This window comes from Anopheles funestus, chromosome 3RL, assembly GCF_943734845.2.
Source record: "Anopheles funestus chromosome 3RL, idAnoFuneDA-416_04, whole genome shotgun sequence".
Lineage (NCBI taxonomy): Eukaryota > Metazoa > Arthropoda > Insecta > Diptera > Culicidae > Anopheles > Anopheles funestus.
In genome coordinates this window covers 15,829,165-15,845,486 of record NC_064599.1, presented here as the reverse complement: position 1 = coordinate 15,845,486, position 16,322 = coordinate 15,829,165, and the positions used below count along the sequence as shown (strand labels likewise).

Here is a 16,322-nt window from a genome sequence, read left to right as displayed (position 1 = left end):
ATAACTTCAAGTTCGTAATTTGATGTAAAGCAATGTAAAAGTTCATTACCACTGGCTTCTGTAGAGAAAAAACACAACTTACTTACCGGCAGCTAAGGTTTAATTTAGGGATGCCAACGAAAAAGAATCTTTCGTCAACCATGTAGCTAACATAATCAAGATAAGCGCTCTAACTTCCGCAGTGGAAAAGTGTGCATCCACTAGAATAAAATAGAGACATTTCCACAAGGCTAACCTATTCCTCATTTTGACCACAAAAAAAAGAAAACTTCACTCGCAGTGAAAACCATCCACCAGTGAGTGAGGCACCCGAAAAGAACTCGGAAAATCACTCCCGTCACCATTGCTCTTTTCCTTGTGCAGCTTGATCTACCGGTACGATACCTTTCCCTTATTTTCTCACGCATGCAATTAATTATGCATTTAATTTTCCCTATCGTGACCCGCATCTCTCATCGCTCTACCCGGTCTCGGTTAGCAGTACGGCGCGCTCCGTACTGCCGAGGAAAATTAGCACTTGAATTAAGCGCGAGTGAAGCGAGTGAGACACACAATCTCTACGCGTACAGCAGTTGTATTTCCCCGAAGGGTAAAGAAGGATGGAAAAATGGCCCCGTCAGTTTGGGACAACAGGGCGCATGTTTGCCGGTTGGTCATGGCGAAAAAATTTCCAAAACCCTTGTGGAATCTTCGCTGCGTCTCCTGCCAGCGAAACCCGTGTTCCATTTGGAGTGTGCACGCGGGAATATGCGCGAGGGTCGAAACGAAAGCCACAAACCCCGAATGCGCTCAGTCGGTCAGTAAAGTCATCAAGGCTGTTTCGGATGAGCTTTTTAGCCTCGATTTTTGCTGTTTTGTTGTTACCGTCACCGTTCGCTTTTCTTCCCTTTTTTCGAGATCAACTAGATCTGAAGTGCCTTTGCCTGCACCAGGGAAAACAGGTGTCGGGCTTTGTTTTTTTTTTTTGGGAAGATGATCACGGCCAACTGATAATTAGTCTGGGAGGAAAAGCAACACGTTTTCGTGCTGTACTTTGGCTTGAGGTTCGTTTTTTCACCGATCGTTTAAATCGTTTTCGCTGTAACTCATCCTAATTACTTCCGCCCACCGGGTTGATTGTGAATTTAAAACTCACTTCCCTCCCAAAAAAAAAGAAAAGTTTAATTAAAATTAACATCAACTTAAAAGATTGCTTGTTTTTACGATTGCAGTATCGGAAGATTTATTTCACGCCTTCCTCACTCACGAGCGGGTCATCTCTTGTAAGCGGCTTGTAGTTTTACCCTATCAGATCTCGATATTGTTCAAGATTTTACATGTATCTCCCTCAAGGGTAGCTCTATTTATTTTGGTAACATAAACTTTAAACAAGACAATCACCCCAGTTTGTCCACTATCGTCCGGGTCCGATCTGGACCGGTTTTTTTTCGGACGACGAAACCAATTAGCTTTAATTTTATATGCAATATTCCGTCACTCCATTTGCGGGAGGATGCTTATGGAACCTATCCAGATCCATCATTTCTCCGTGGCATTTCGCGGAAAGTGAATGCCATTACACGGGCTTCTGGGCACCCATGACCACGCCGAAGGGTGTACCTCGCCTAGAACACTGTTAGCTACTCGCGCGGGTCATAATTCACTTCGCAGTTCGTTAAATCGGTTATGTTACTTATACCGACCCTGGTGCAGTAACCGAGAACTTTGAAAATAATTAATAACAAAACGGAAAGCTTACACCGGTGCTGTACCGGTGTTGTGGCTACGATTAGAAAATCACGAAACCTACCCACCCAGAACCGCCCCCTCTCCCTTGTGCACCGAGACCTTCGGATTCTGGTGGCGCGTCCATCCATAATTCATACCCGTCCCATGAAGGTTCCGCCGTTCCGTTCCGCGCGGATGCATTCGGCCCCGCGGATATTGGTGCAGGATCATGTTTAAAACATACACATCCAGGAGGGTGAAATATACATGAACTTGCCATCTAGCACGGGACACCTTCCTTTCACTGTTCACCCCGCGAGCAACGGGAAAGGTTGCAAACCAACGGTGATAATGCTTGTTCTTAAGTTGGAGCATGTTTTCCAGCTCTGCTGTACTTTCCATCGGCCACACTGTTGCTAGATATTTTTTCTTTCTATACGGTACTGTCTGATTCTGTCATTTTATGCACCTTTTGAGTGAGCTTTCATGATGGAAACGAGAAAAATGGTAGTGGGAATTAATTAAAACTTCTCCGTAAATGTGAGCATCACAGGCACACGTCAATGCGGAGAGTTTTTGCTAAAAAGTAATTATTAAAGCAGAAAATACATTTTGCATATAGAATTTTTTTGAACTGAAACACGTTGTTTATTGTATTGTTATTAAATAAAAACGCCAATGTTGAAATGGAAGCTTGGAAATATTTTTTTTTTAAACCCTGCTTTGAACAAATAGATTTATTCGTCATCCATTTAACATATGACTAAACACTTATAAATCTATTTTAAAAATATTGTGTTACCTGAAAGAAACATTGCATTATGTCTAGCAACAACATTTCCCATTTTTTTTCTTGCAAATGATTAACAATTTACAGCTTCTCACTCAATTACACCCGCCATGAAACGGGTCCAGTAAAGCATATTTAAAATCTGATGAGCCATGAAACAATCACCACTACGATAGCGAGCAATGGATACCAGACAACAGCAGGTGCAATCGGATGCAACTCCATGCATAAATTTCGACGGTACACGCTTACCCATTAAAGGGCGAACTGAAAAGTGAAACTGATAGCGATTAGAGCAACTGTCACGCGATGTGTCTTTGAGTGAGCGCGCTCGAATTGAAATCGTCGCTCGATACCGTCTGGGAGTGAAATATCTACACACACCCCTGTCTTTATTCGCGTGCATTAATTGAGCGAACAAAGTTTAGCTGGGAACGACATGGATGCAGCGTGACTAATCACGAACAGATATTATAAATGCTTTCTAGCCATTGATCGAGCGTCACAGCTGATTGAAATTGTTACGATTTCACTCGTGTGCTGGGAGCACCCAGACACATCATGATAAGCAGGAATTTTGTGCAAAAAATTGTTTTCGTCTTACCACAAAAGATCGGTCATATGCAAATTTGCCCAGACAGGTGATTTGTTCAATAGGTTTGTTTCCTAACTTCTGGTTTTATTCGCCACCCTTTTCCAATGCGCTGTCTAGGTTTAGCAAAATGGTAGCGAAAACAACGAAACCTGTTTAATACCGACGCCTTGTTCTGGCATTCTCTGGAGGTGCTACAGACAGATAGCAGGAGAATCGTAAAAATGGGTCACTTAAACATTGGTATCCCTGCTGATTTGGGGCCTCCCGAAAGTTCTCTCAATGATGGCTAAACAGATTTAAAACCTGCACCAAATGATGATTGACAGATGCCGTGATTAATTTAGACTATTTTTTGTTTTGTTTTCTCTTTTGCTGGAAAGACTTTGTTTTTCCTTCGATCGGAACAGGTTTCATTACAGAAGAATATCAAATGACGAGCGAATTAAACGTCAAATGTAAATTTTTGTCTGGGTTTTACGAACACCGAGAATATGGAACACGTGCATGACCCATGCATGCTAGATCTGACCCACGTTGCGAGTTAAATCCCTTGGAAATTGACCGATATTTCTACCAACTCGATTTCGTGCGTAATCCCATCTGCGGTGATCGGGCAGACCTAGATCAATCAGCAAATGGAGCTTCTAGCTTTTGTTTTCGAAATGCCCTCAAAAAAGCATAATTCTCATTAGCATAATTGAAAGAGACGGACGAGAGACGAAAGTGTCCTGCGAAACGATACGTAAACTATTTGGGCGGTGGTCCTACAGCCCTTAAGTGTGATTGACAAACAATCGTTTCCATTTAGCATTCCTGAAATTGAAAAGATTTCATGTAACCGATGGAAACCTTTTGCAATAAGAAACGCAATACGATATTCTTTCAAATTTTACCATTTTATGTTCTTCTAATTCAATGCGTATCACACCAAACAGTATCGCTTGTTTAAACTACAGATGAATATGTACACACTTCAAACAAGAGGTTCGTCGCCTGTTCGGCCGTTGTGTTCTAGCGTACCATTAGATTAAAATACGCAACCTTTTGCTCTATTCGAAAGTAGTAAATTAAACCATCAACTGTCGAAAGCACTGAAAACCGGAACGGGTTAGATTAACGTTAGCTTTACCACGAAAAACCCACGCACGTACTAGGTTGGCATACTTTAAAATAAGAGCAATACGATATGCTTGTCGGGTTGTGTCGGTGTGGACATCAATAGCATAATTAAATGTATCGCAGTTCGTTTACCCATTTCATCCCACTTCAATTCGTTCAAGATTGTTGTACTTTTTCGCTATTTAGCAAAGCAAAGGTACAATTACTAGCCGATGGTGGCGCGAGTAGTCTCGACGATTTCCTTCCTAGAATTTGTCTCCTCTCATTTCATGCTATCGGTTCGCGTAATCTTGCGTAACTTCAACACGTGCCCACACAGCTTTTGTGTGAAGTTTGTCCGTGGGTACATTTTATAAGTCGATGTAGAAGAGCAAAAAAAAGGCTAGATAATTTGTACGCGCCATTCCATAATTGCGCAGAACGTTAAAGAGCTCCTCCCGTTTTAAATACTTTAGGATGGTTTGTAATTATTATGACCTGGATATTTTCTTTTCTTTTCTCTCGTTCACCTTTCATCTCGTCGGAACATTTTCACCCTGTGGCATCAAAAACGATCGACAGTATTGAAATGTCACGGAGCCGGCTTTACCTGTTCCGTTTCTTCACTCTTTCCAATTTAGTTCACATCAAATCTCGTTAGGCCACAGTTCGTGGTCAGTTGTGTTTACAAAATAAGGAGAAAAATTGGGGGGAAAAAGTTCCTACCACAACATCATAATCATCCCGCTATGGTCAAGGTTATGCATGCCCCGATTATGCTGTGCGTATCTCTTCTATTGTTGCTGTAGCTTGATCGTGTACTGATCGAGAGGTACTTTTTTTAATTTTCGATAGCACCCATAGTACTTCAGTTTTTTTTCTTAGCTTGTTTATAAAACACAATTGACTCAGCAGAAAAGGCAACAGGGCACACACGTCGTTCCATCACCAATAGATTCACCGATGCATATCCAATCTAGAGAGTCCCTTATCAACGGATTTCCTCTCGACAGCTTGCCGTGATGGAACCTTCAAAACATGTATGCATGCAAACAAAGAGCCTGCATCGTGTCAGTTATGAGTTTATTTGGTGGATTTTTTTTAATCCCGCTCCATCAGAAGAGAGTGTCGACAAAGGCATTTCAAACAAGTCGGGATACTTTGTAGCGGTATGACGATAAAAATGATTAAAAAAGCGAATTAATATGTCAGAAAAACCAAAGTAACTGTTCGTTGCAGGAAGCAACATTGAAAGCAAGCAATATTGAAGCCAGGCAATAAAAATATGTTGGCAGCAGCTCGTGATTAATTAAACGAAGAAAAAAAAAGAAATGTTTTTCCAGATAAAACAAAAAGCAATAATTATGCCAACTAGAACCAGTATTAGTTTGATAGCAAATAAGAAAACTTCTCAGATTGTATGTCCGTACGGTACGGTACAGTAATTATCGCATACATCAGGTCGTCTGGTAGCTGTAGTGTAGACGAAAACATAAAAAACACACAATTGTAGAACAAATTCAATTAAAAGGTTTCCCCATCGTGTGGAAATTTGTCTTTCTTACTGCTTTAAGCTGTGCCTTCTCAGGTTTTTTTTATACATGCTTGAATGATCTTAATCGAACGTGTCGCGAACACAAAAAAACGACACCACACCGTTGCAAATCGGAGCAAAAAATTCTAACGACATTTGGGGTCTTTTCAAATAAAGCCATCACACGGAGGAGAATGTGATAATTACATTGCACGCAACAATCGGAACCAAAATACCCATAAAGTGTAACAAACAACTCAAACAGGGAGTCCAAAGACAGATCTTGCCCGTAAATGCATGCAACAAAACGTATACACACTCACGTCGGCGTTTCCGCTTCATTTCAGTCTGGACAGATTCAATCGGCACCCGGCGTCTAGCATTGGGCTCATTAAACGTTTCCATCTTTCGCATCTTCATCCACTCGCGGGTGCTAAGAATACTTGTCGCAAACTGAAACCCACCGGTGAGGTACGTTCGCATTCCTTCACGGCGTTTTATTTACGAGCTGCTAATGGTTGTGAAGTCTCGCAGGGTGATCCGCTCGAAATTCTTGCCAACTGTACGCCTACCCTACGGGCCACCCTTCAGCAACATACGAATCGTTTTTTTCCATTCTTGTCGTCGTCTCTGTTTTGCGGTTAATTGAATGGAGAAAATGAATTAGCACTGCAGGGATGCTTCACGGGACGGCAAACAACCGAATGTCGACGGAATGTACATTGGAAGATGGTTTAGCTAATGTAGTTTTAAATTCTTTTTTTCATTTTCCTCCTTCTTTTCTCATTGTTTTCCCCTTTAGCAATTCGATCTAGCACCCGCAGGCTACATCGACCCTAGCATCTATTTCAATGTTGTTTGCCCAGATTGTCGTCTCCGACTTGATCACGCGATCCAATTTTCACTTGAAAATAACATTAGGGTGAAAATAACACTCAATTCTAGATTTCCCTACCAAGCATTTTAGTTTAGTTTTATTTTGAATCTTTTTTATAAAAAAGCAAAAAATATGTGATTAAACTTGCAGATTATTCTAAAAAAAGGATTTACCACGAATGCTTTGCATACATTCAGGCGCAACACGCTTGACGTCAAACAATGCAAAAGTAACGGCGTTAAATACGTACCGACTTTAATGGCACATAAAAAAGTAACTCAAAGCTCCGTTAACCATTCGCCAAATTCCATCCAGGTGTCGATCGTCAAGCAATCAATATCGACCTGATCACTAAACATCGGCTTTCTAGGATAAGCCACCTTTAGCCATCATCGGGAACACCTTCCCACTCAACGACCTGGACGCAAGCATTATGTTTCGTGATCCCAAATTTTAGCTACACCTCCCCGCACACTCATACGGTACGTGTGGTTCGATAATGGGTAAAAAGTCATCCACAAAGATACGAAAAAACAGCAACTTCATCGAACCACTTCGAGCAAAGTGCGATCGCCGAAGGTAAAGGTGTGAGAAGCGTGGGTAATGATAAGCAAATAATTATTAAAATATAATGAAGTAATTTGCTACGCTCCAAATATTGCACAACCACATCCCCCCAACGCTAAGGCTGCTATTGCTGGCGGCTCAAGACAGGAGTTGGCTTGAAGATTAAACATTACCATACCGTGCACCGGCACGTTCGGCCCCCACGAGCTCGCCATAGTTTCGCGGTCGTGCCAATCAGTGTTTGGTGTTTTGCTAGCTCGAAAAAAACAGCATACTCCCCCATACGCCTTCATCATCATCATCTTCATCCGCTCAATGTGGCCGCCGTCGTTAGGCTATTGGCGAATTGGACTCATCACCGTGGAGCTTTAAGATGCCTTGCTGATGAGCCACCGGAGACGCGGGTTGGTGTGTTTGGGTTCGATTTCTACTTAAACGATGAAGATGTTGCATGCAAAAATAGGAAACGATCACGCTCGCGAGTTCGATCTGATGCTTAAGCAGGCGATGAGCCTAAAACAAGCCGCACTTAAGCTGTGAAATTGTGGAGGGAGACCCTGCTAAAACGAAGCTAATGCACCCCACCGATCCACCAATTTGTGGGCAAAGCTGCCGAGTAAAGGATTTCACCTTCCCGATACGGAAGCGTTGACGGGTAGGGAAAACATCAACAATGCATAGGTACAGTGGAGTGGCACGGTTAAGATGGTGTGTTATGTTTGGTTGGTTGGTTGGGCTTAATGCACACACCAAATGTTACGGAATGACCCATGCACGTGCTGCAGCCCTGCAGGACGAACAGTGCTTTTAATGTGGTTATAAAGGAGCGGAGAAAAATAAAACACATAACGCATTTTTCCATTCACGCAGCATGCACGCGTAAGAACATTTTATTCTTCACCGTACGCGGAACTAATCATATTCAGCGAGAGAAAGGTTTAATTGGAACTACAGGAATGCAAACATCATTGTTAGTGTTTTTATATGCATATGGAGGTTTCTTTGTTTCATGCCAACATCGTTACGGTAATGAGCATCGTAAGGCTTTATAATAAAGGGATGGCTGTTCGTTGCCAACTGATCATACTGCTGAGTCTGAGGAAATTGTAATACTCAGGCCAACCTGTCATGTCGGTCATAACTAAGACAATATCATAATTTCTCAGAACAGATACTGAAACATGTAAAAAAAACACGAAACTTTAAAAAAAGCTTACAATCTCTGTTATCAAGGTTTGACGGAAGATGTTTAGAAAATTAATATACTCTGTGGAAGAATTATGAAGAAGCTGCGAATTTAAATATTTCGTTTGAACTTGAAATTGAAATATTTCGCATTGTAAACGAAAGACTTCAACGCTTGGTAAGGAAAGTTCCTTAAATCAGACCTTTTTTCGTTTATTTTTTTAATATTAAAACAACATGTAATAATCATAAATATACAACAGCTAAATGGTTTTTAAATCTTTATCACATTTCACAAAAATGATAATTAATATATGAAGCATTCTGATGATTACAATTCCAGATAGCTTGTTCCGGATAGCTCCAAATTTTACGCACCGAGAAAGTGCGTGTAAAATAGAAAGCTTACGATTACAGGCAACTGCTATGACACTTGTCGAATGCAGTTTGCACCACTTTCCAACCAATCCGAAGGACCCAAGGATAAAATTCCTTAACACCATTGGGCGCCATTCGATGGAACTGCCCGTTAAGCGGACAGCGAACCCAATGAGGTGAAAAGTGTGCACTGTCTCCGGCCCGATCCTAATTTATCTCCTGGGTTCCATCGTATTCGGAAGAGTTAATTGAAAGCTTTAAGTGAGTGGACCATTCAATCTGGCTGTTAATCTGCGGCTGATCATTTGTAAACCGGGCGTTTACTCCCTGGTGTTGGGATGGATTTGGTGAAATGCGTGAAAATAACGAAAGTGACTCTTACAGTGAGATCAAACTCAACGCTGCTACAACAATGTGTATGCTGTAAGCTTTTAAAACGATAAAAAAAACTTGAGTTTTTCTACAAAAGTGTATAAAATTTTACATTAGAATGACTATTTGATAGCTTTAAATTTCCAAAATTTTTATTTATTCATTGTAATTACACGTGCAAGGACGTAAGCACGTTTTATGCTTACTAACTTGTTGAAAAATATAATATTGAAATATTGATGTTAATCATTAAAATCTCTATCACCATATACAAATACATAAAGTAGTTGTCAACTCTCAAATGTCAATCAATAATATGTAAATCATCTGAGACACTGTCGATTGCCCTACCTAACAAAACAAATGTATATCGTTTTACATCCTCATCTATCGACTTTCATAACTAAATAATATGAAACCATTTCTCCAAACGGAAACAATCGTAACGTTGCGTCACCGTTGTGCGTAAGCCCTCGATTGAACCCTTAAGCATCATTAGACAAAAAATCAATCCCACATCAAAACACCCAAAATATGTCCGAAAAAAACCTTAAACAAACCGGTGCGTGAGAAAGAGATCACTTTCACGAATCAGAGGAATCCGGGTTGTTCAAAACCACAATCATTGCTTTAAAAAAGTTGACAGATTTGTGCCTTCACTCGTAAGCACCTGGAAGTAGTGCTGAGAATATTGAACCAATCAAAATACCACATCAGCATTGCACCGGAATCAACATTCAGTTCCAGCTACCATCAGTGAAATGTTGTTGTCATTCATACATTTTTGTTTCGCTTCTAGAGTTTCGTTTTCAACTCGTCTATTGATGCTCGATTTCTCTACTATCGAAACTGGCAACTCTCGGAGGGGGTGAGTGTTTTTCATCTCATCACTTTAATTTAACCATCGCAGACGAACATTCCCTGCTTGTGCAGAACGCATGATCACCTGCATTTGATATCACAACTGCAAAAATCTTCTCTCACACGATCATGTCTTCACTTTCGAACAGTGCGCACAAATCGTCACGATTCTGCAATAACACCCAACTTGCCTCCCCCAACAGATCATCATCCATCTTGCGAATGAAAAGTGAAAAGATCACCCCTCAAACTGAAGGTGCGAATTTTCCTTCCCATCGTAAAACCCTTGCCCTTCGCAATGCCAGTGGGCTGTTTGATGCATTTCCACTTCTCCGACCATGGCGCAAAAAACAGAGAGAAAAAAATCAATGATGTACCACATAAGTCACGGTATGTGACACTGGGTAGGTAGAGAAAATTGATCCCTTCAGGGACGGAAATTTCCGTTTTTTCCGCTTCTCCCGGTCGTTCGGAAGCTGGCATAGTGTAACAAAATGGTAAGCAAAAGGGCAACGCCAAACGTTTGCATGGGATCGTACCTTGTGTGCGGCAAAAAGTGATGGTTCCTGTGTGAAAAATACACCCAGGCCAAGGTGATGAGAGCCTGGGTATGTGATTTTATTTCTATGCAATTTTTCTCCCACTTACCTCGCCACCGGGATGACACCACCTGGCTGCTGGTGGACTAATTATTGCATTGTATTCTAAGTTGCCATACACGATGCACACACTCGCCAACCTCACACTGTCTCACATACACCTGAAGGAAGTTCGCTAACTAGATCAACGTCTCATACGTTCGTTTTTTTTTTCTTCACCCCCAAGTGCTGCACTATACACCTTCACTTCCTTGGCATGACTTTTGCTTTTCTTCGTTTTGTTTCGTACCTTCCTGCACAAACTTCTACCGTATCGTTCTCCTAGCCGCGGGCGGGGAAAATTTACCCCAGCAAAATAGTATGTCGAGCTGGTTTGCCGGCTACCGGCAAACTGAAGTGCATGCAAGCGGGAAGATGATACGTCAAGGTCTCGACGAGAACACTGTCTTCACACTAACTAGCCTTAACGACAATGGTGCGTGTTGGATTGCTCCGATCGGACTCCCGGATGGTGGTTGTTGCTGGGAAAATTCATCCCTCATCTAACCGATGAGACAAAATGTGCATTCAAAATGAAACTGAAACTTGTACACATCGCCGTTTTTTTTTTGTTCTATCACGGATTATGACTATTTAACGTCACTTTGTCTCCACAATTTCACCCCTGCAGCTGGTATTTTTTTTTTTTTGCACTTGAAAGTCGTGAAGTTTTGAATGTAAAATTTCACCGTCCGTTTATACGTTTCACTTTTCGCATTCAAATGAGCTCACGAAACTGGCGACAAAACTACATTTCTGTTTTGGTCATTTTTTTGTCGACCGTTTGTTGTCTAACGATCAATAAATCACCACAAACGAAGGCGGAAGCGGATTCGATCGTGATATGCTCCCGGAGAAAACAACAAAAGCATGCACATACACTTTGAAAACGGAAGCCCCCTAAAAGTGAAGCAAAAAACGAGCAAAAACAAAAAATAAACTTTCCGGCATCAAACAACTGGTACACACACACGCACAATAATTTCGCGGAAGTAGCCAAAATTTCGGAAGGAAGCCCACGATCAACGGCCTGGGTTTGGTGAAGATACGACAACACAAGCCGGTCTTTGGCGCGAGAGAAAAACGCGCACAAAGAAGGGGCGAAACACGCAAAAAGTCCGTCAAGGCCGCTGGTCGAACGGCGAATGCAGACGGGTGCGCCAAGACGATGCCAAAGAAGGTGCCCTCGGTCGGCCGAAAGAGAAGAGACCGATTGGCCACCTGGAAAGGGTTTGGGTGGAACAGTTCGCTCGTTGCGCAGAGCGGACGGGAAGACGCAAGCCTTAGGAGAGTCATAGACGGTGAGCGTGTGTAAGGGGGCAAGCGCGATGATTTCTCATTTCTCCACACTTCGCTTGGCGCTTCGCCAGCGCTGCCGTTCGTTGCTTTGCGTTTGTGGTTCGTCTGAGTGCCGTAGTTGGCTGCTTTTGGAAGGGATTAAAGGAGATGGGTTTCATATCTTTTTCGCCCCAAACATCGGTACCAAGAAGTGTTTGATCGCGTTCGAAAACCGGCGGGGGATTGTAGAATCAAACGACTTAAACGACTGATAAGAGACGAACCTTTCTTTTAGCTTTTTATTATTTTGATATAATGGAAAAACTTAACCTTTTTAAAAATTGCAAAGTAATAAAATTTTTGTCTCTCTTCTTGGCTTAACGACCTCTAAGGTCATGCCGGCCATTTCTGGCTTACTAGACTTATTTTAATTTTATCGTTGCTGGATATTCAGTTCGTGCTTCGTGAGGACGGTCCGGATAGTCCGGATCTGATACTTGGTCATGTCGAGTGAAACCTGCGCCGTTTTTGACATACATCACCGTACTGTTGATCACACCACGGATTGCTGATCACACATTTTTATTAAGAAATATAAAAAGGTAAATTTTAAAGAAAACGAAATCTGATCTGATCGAAATGACATTTGTTTTTAATAGAATATATAATAAATAATTTATATCGCTATTTAGAACCCTTTCGCTGCTACAACCAATTTAAGAACGACGGTAGCATAAAACAACAAAACGAGATCATTCAGCACGTCTGCTTTCGACATGTTCTCCGCTGGAAGTAAACCTTCGTATAAGATCGTTGAGGCAACAAACCTCGACGATCATCGAGAGTGTTCATCCGAACCATGCGCATACTCGGCATGAACATGCTGTTGAGTTCCACCTTAAAGAAAGAGATCACCGTATGCTCCAAGGAAATCCTCTCACCGACTGTCTCAGCGAAGCGTGTGTCGTGCGGAAAAAAGAAAAGCAATTTAAAATGATTTAATTTATCCAGCCATTACGCAACCTGATAACGACATAACGCCTGTCTGTGCCTGTTTGTATCTCCACTTTTGAGACAATTATTGTAAACTGTGTCAGATATTCTGATCACTTTATGTTAATTTGAGTTTAGGTTTGCATATTTTTTTCACAACATAAAAAAATTTTGAGTTAAAATAAACATTTCATTCTATTGCAAAATCCAATCGCCATTCGTTCATCACCTCACTAATATTTGCCTCCCCTTCGAAGGTATCCCAGAAGCTGCACATCACAATAAAAACCATGGCGCGATCATTAAATTTTATTACCACCTCATGTATGCGCACCCTTTACCATCACAAACGAGAATCTCAATTGTTCGGGAAAGAAATGAAATAAATCGGTAAGTAGCAACTTATTTCGATGTAATACATGCGGTTACCGGCATTGTGCGTTGATTGCTTCCCTTTTTTTTTACTTCCCGGTTGAAGAAGGTAACTTACCACAAACCGTCCGTCGAAGATCTTTTTCGACGCACAGGTAACCCATTTGATGGATGGATCTTGTGGACCGGCAACTAACGTGCCAGGAGAACATTGGTCCATTTTTTAGCAGCATCAACACAAGAAGAATTATGCTTAACAAGCTCATCGCCGGTACACTGAAACGGAAGGAAATTGCTATAGAAAATAGTGCAAATTACTACCTAGTTTTGTTATGCAAAATGATGTTTTTTTCTATTGTTTTCTATTCTTTTATATTTCAATTCAATAAATTGTACGAGTAGCTTAAACATCGTAAATCATAGTATTTGAGAAACTTTTGAAATCTAATTTTTATTTAATCTGATTTTATTTAAACTGTTTTTATAAATTACTTGCTGCTAACATTTGAAACAATCACACCTGTACGGATTATCACCGTGAACGAAAAATCACGTCTGGTCAATCATTTCCCCCAAACAGCTCGTTTACAGCAGAGTATGCCTCATCGTATTTGGTCCACTTTTAAGGTACCGGTCCCTAATTATGTCATCATTGCTGCCGTACACGCAACACCACATTCTAACTTCAACCATTACCAAACGTCAGATTATTTCACCAAGGACCGACCCGGACTTAACGGGAAACTGTGACGAGGAAGAAAAATTACGCTTCGTCTCCCACTGGTTAGAAAAGCATGTACGTTAAAGACAAGCGCTTAGTGCTTCTATCCATGCAGCGGTACGTATGTGGCCCACTAATAGTGCAAACCGGAAATTCAAAACCGGGAAAAATCGGTGCACCCTATCCATGGACCAATATCACCGGACAGGCAAATTTATTTCATACACAATCTCTTCTTTTAGTGATAGATTCTAGCACCTTCCGTCTCGCCGCCTGGTATGTTGAAAAGCTGCTCCAACCACAATCAACCTGAATCCGGGAAACTGGTTCCGGAACAGCATTTTTCACAGCAGTGGAATCATTCGAATTCTTGTCCCATCTTCCCGGTGGATTCGTCTGCTTTACATTCGTAAGGTGGAAGATAGATGCAAAAATCAAGCATCGGGGGTTTAGTTCGCTACATGAAACCGTTATCCTTGTTTAGGTTGGTTTTAGCAAGCACTGGAATAGAGAATGGTCCATCCTTTCTAGTTGATCATTCATACATTTTCCCCGCGCGAGATGTTCGGTGTGACCTGAATATGGACGTAAATTAATGATTCTTGTAATATCTCGTTTGATGTTTACATATAAAAGGCAACGTGTGAAAACTTTTAATGGAAAGATATTAACCCCAAACGAAAGATTATTAACAAGAACCGTTCGCATGGAACAAATTTATCGATGTAATGAATGAATTTTTTTGAATCATTATTATTTATATTTTATAGAAAAATTTAATCATACATTACATTTTCTCAAACAGGGTATGGAACTTGGTTCCTCGAATAACTTCTGGCACAGACATCTGAGGGCATCTGAGAAGAAAATGTAGCCATTGGTGCCATCTATCGACCACAGGTTATAGATTGGCGATCCGTTGGATACCGACCGAGTTATAGCCAAAACTTGGCGCAAAAATGAGGAAAATTTTACATTTTCTCAAACAGGGTAAGGAACTTGGTTCCTCAAATAACTTCTGGCACAGACATCTGAGGGCATGGCTGTCCAAAAAAAAATGTAGCCATTGGTGCCATCTATCGACCACAGGTTAAAGATTGGCCATCCGTTGGATACCGACCGAGTTATAGGCAAAACTTGGCGCAAAAATGAGCCTTAGTAGATTGACAAATTTATAGATTTTTTCAATTTTTTTCTTATTTTTTATCTTTTTTTAATTTAAAGCATTGTTTGAGTGAAAAGGAACTTATTGCAACAATTTCGCATTAAAACAAAACAAATTTTTAAATTTTGCTAAATTTCTCAAAAAAATGGCAAGGGGTACCCCTTATGAAATTTTCGAGTTGAAAATATTTTTTTAATTTTATTCTGATTTTTTATTCTTTTTTTAATTTAAAGCACTATTTAAGTGAAAAGAATCTTATTGAAACAAATTCCCATTAAAATAAATCACATTTAAAAAATTTACTACACTGCTCAAAAATGAGGAAAATTTTACATTTTTTCAAACAGGGTAAGGAACTTGGTTCCTCGAATAACTTCTGGCACAGACATCTGACGGCATGGCTGTCCATGAAGAAAATGTAGCCATTGGTGCCATCTATCGACCACAGGTTAAAGATTGGCGATCCGTTAGATACCGACCGAGTTATAGGCAAAAGTTGGTGCAAAAATGAAGAAAATTTTACATTTTCTCAAACAGGGTAAGGAACTTGGTTCCTCGAATAACTTCTGGCACAGACATCTGAGGGCATGGCCGTCCAACAAGAAAATGTAGCCATTGGAGCCATCTATCGACCACAGGTTAAAGATTGGCCATCCGTTGGATACCGACCGAGTTATAGGCAAAATTTGGCGCAAAAATGAGCCTTAGTAGATTGACAAATTTATAGACTTTTTCATTTTTTTTTTAATCTTTTTTTAATTTAAAGCATTGTTTGAGTGAAAAGGAAATTATTGCAACAATTTCGCATTAAAATAAAACAAATTTTTGAATTTTGCTAAATTTCTCAAAAAAATGGCAAGGGGTAAGCCTTATGAAATTTTCGAGTTGAAAATATTTTTTTTATTTTTTTCTGATTTTTTATTCTTTTTTTAATTTAAAGCACTATTTAGGTGAAAAGAATCTTATTGAAACAAATTCCCATTAAAATACATCACATTTAAAAAATTTACTACATTGCTCAAAAATGAGGAAAATTTTACATTTTCTCAAACAGGGTAAGGAACTTGGTTCCTCGAATAACTTCTGGCACAGACATCTGACGGCATGGCTGTCCATGAAGAAAATGTAGCCATTGGTGCCATCTATCGACCACAGGTTAAAGATTGGCGATTCATTGGATACCGACCGAGT

The 16,322-nt window shown here is 40.6% G+C and overlaps 1 protein-coding gene across 1 annotated transcript in view; it reads right to left on the bottom strand.

The window, feature by feature from the left end:
* Positions 1-12,177, bottom strand: part of LOC125768558 (uncharacterized) — a 77,555-nt gene extending 65,378 nt beyond the window's left edge. The window contains exon 1 of the mRNA XM_049436388.1: positions 10,613-12,177. The gene's annotated coding sequence lies outside the window, so the exon portion shown is untranslated. The remainder of the gene's footprint in view (positions 1-10,612) is intronic.
* Between the last annotated feature and the right edge of the window lie 4,145 nt (positions 12,178-16,322).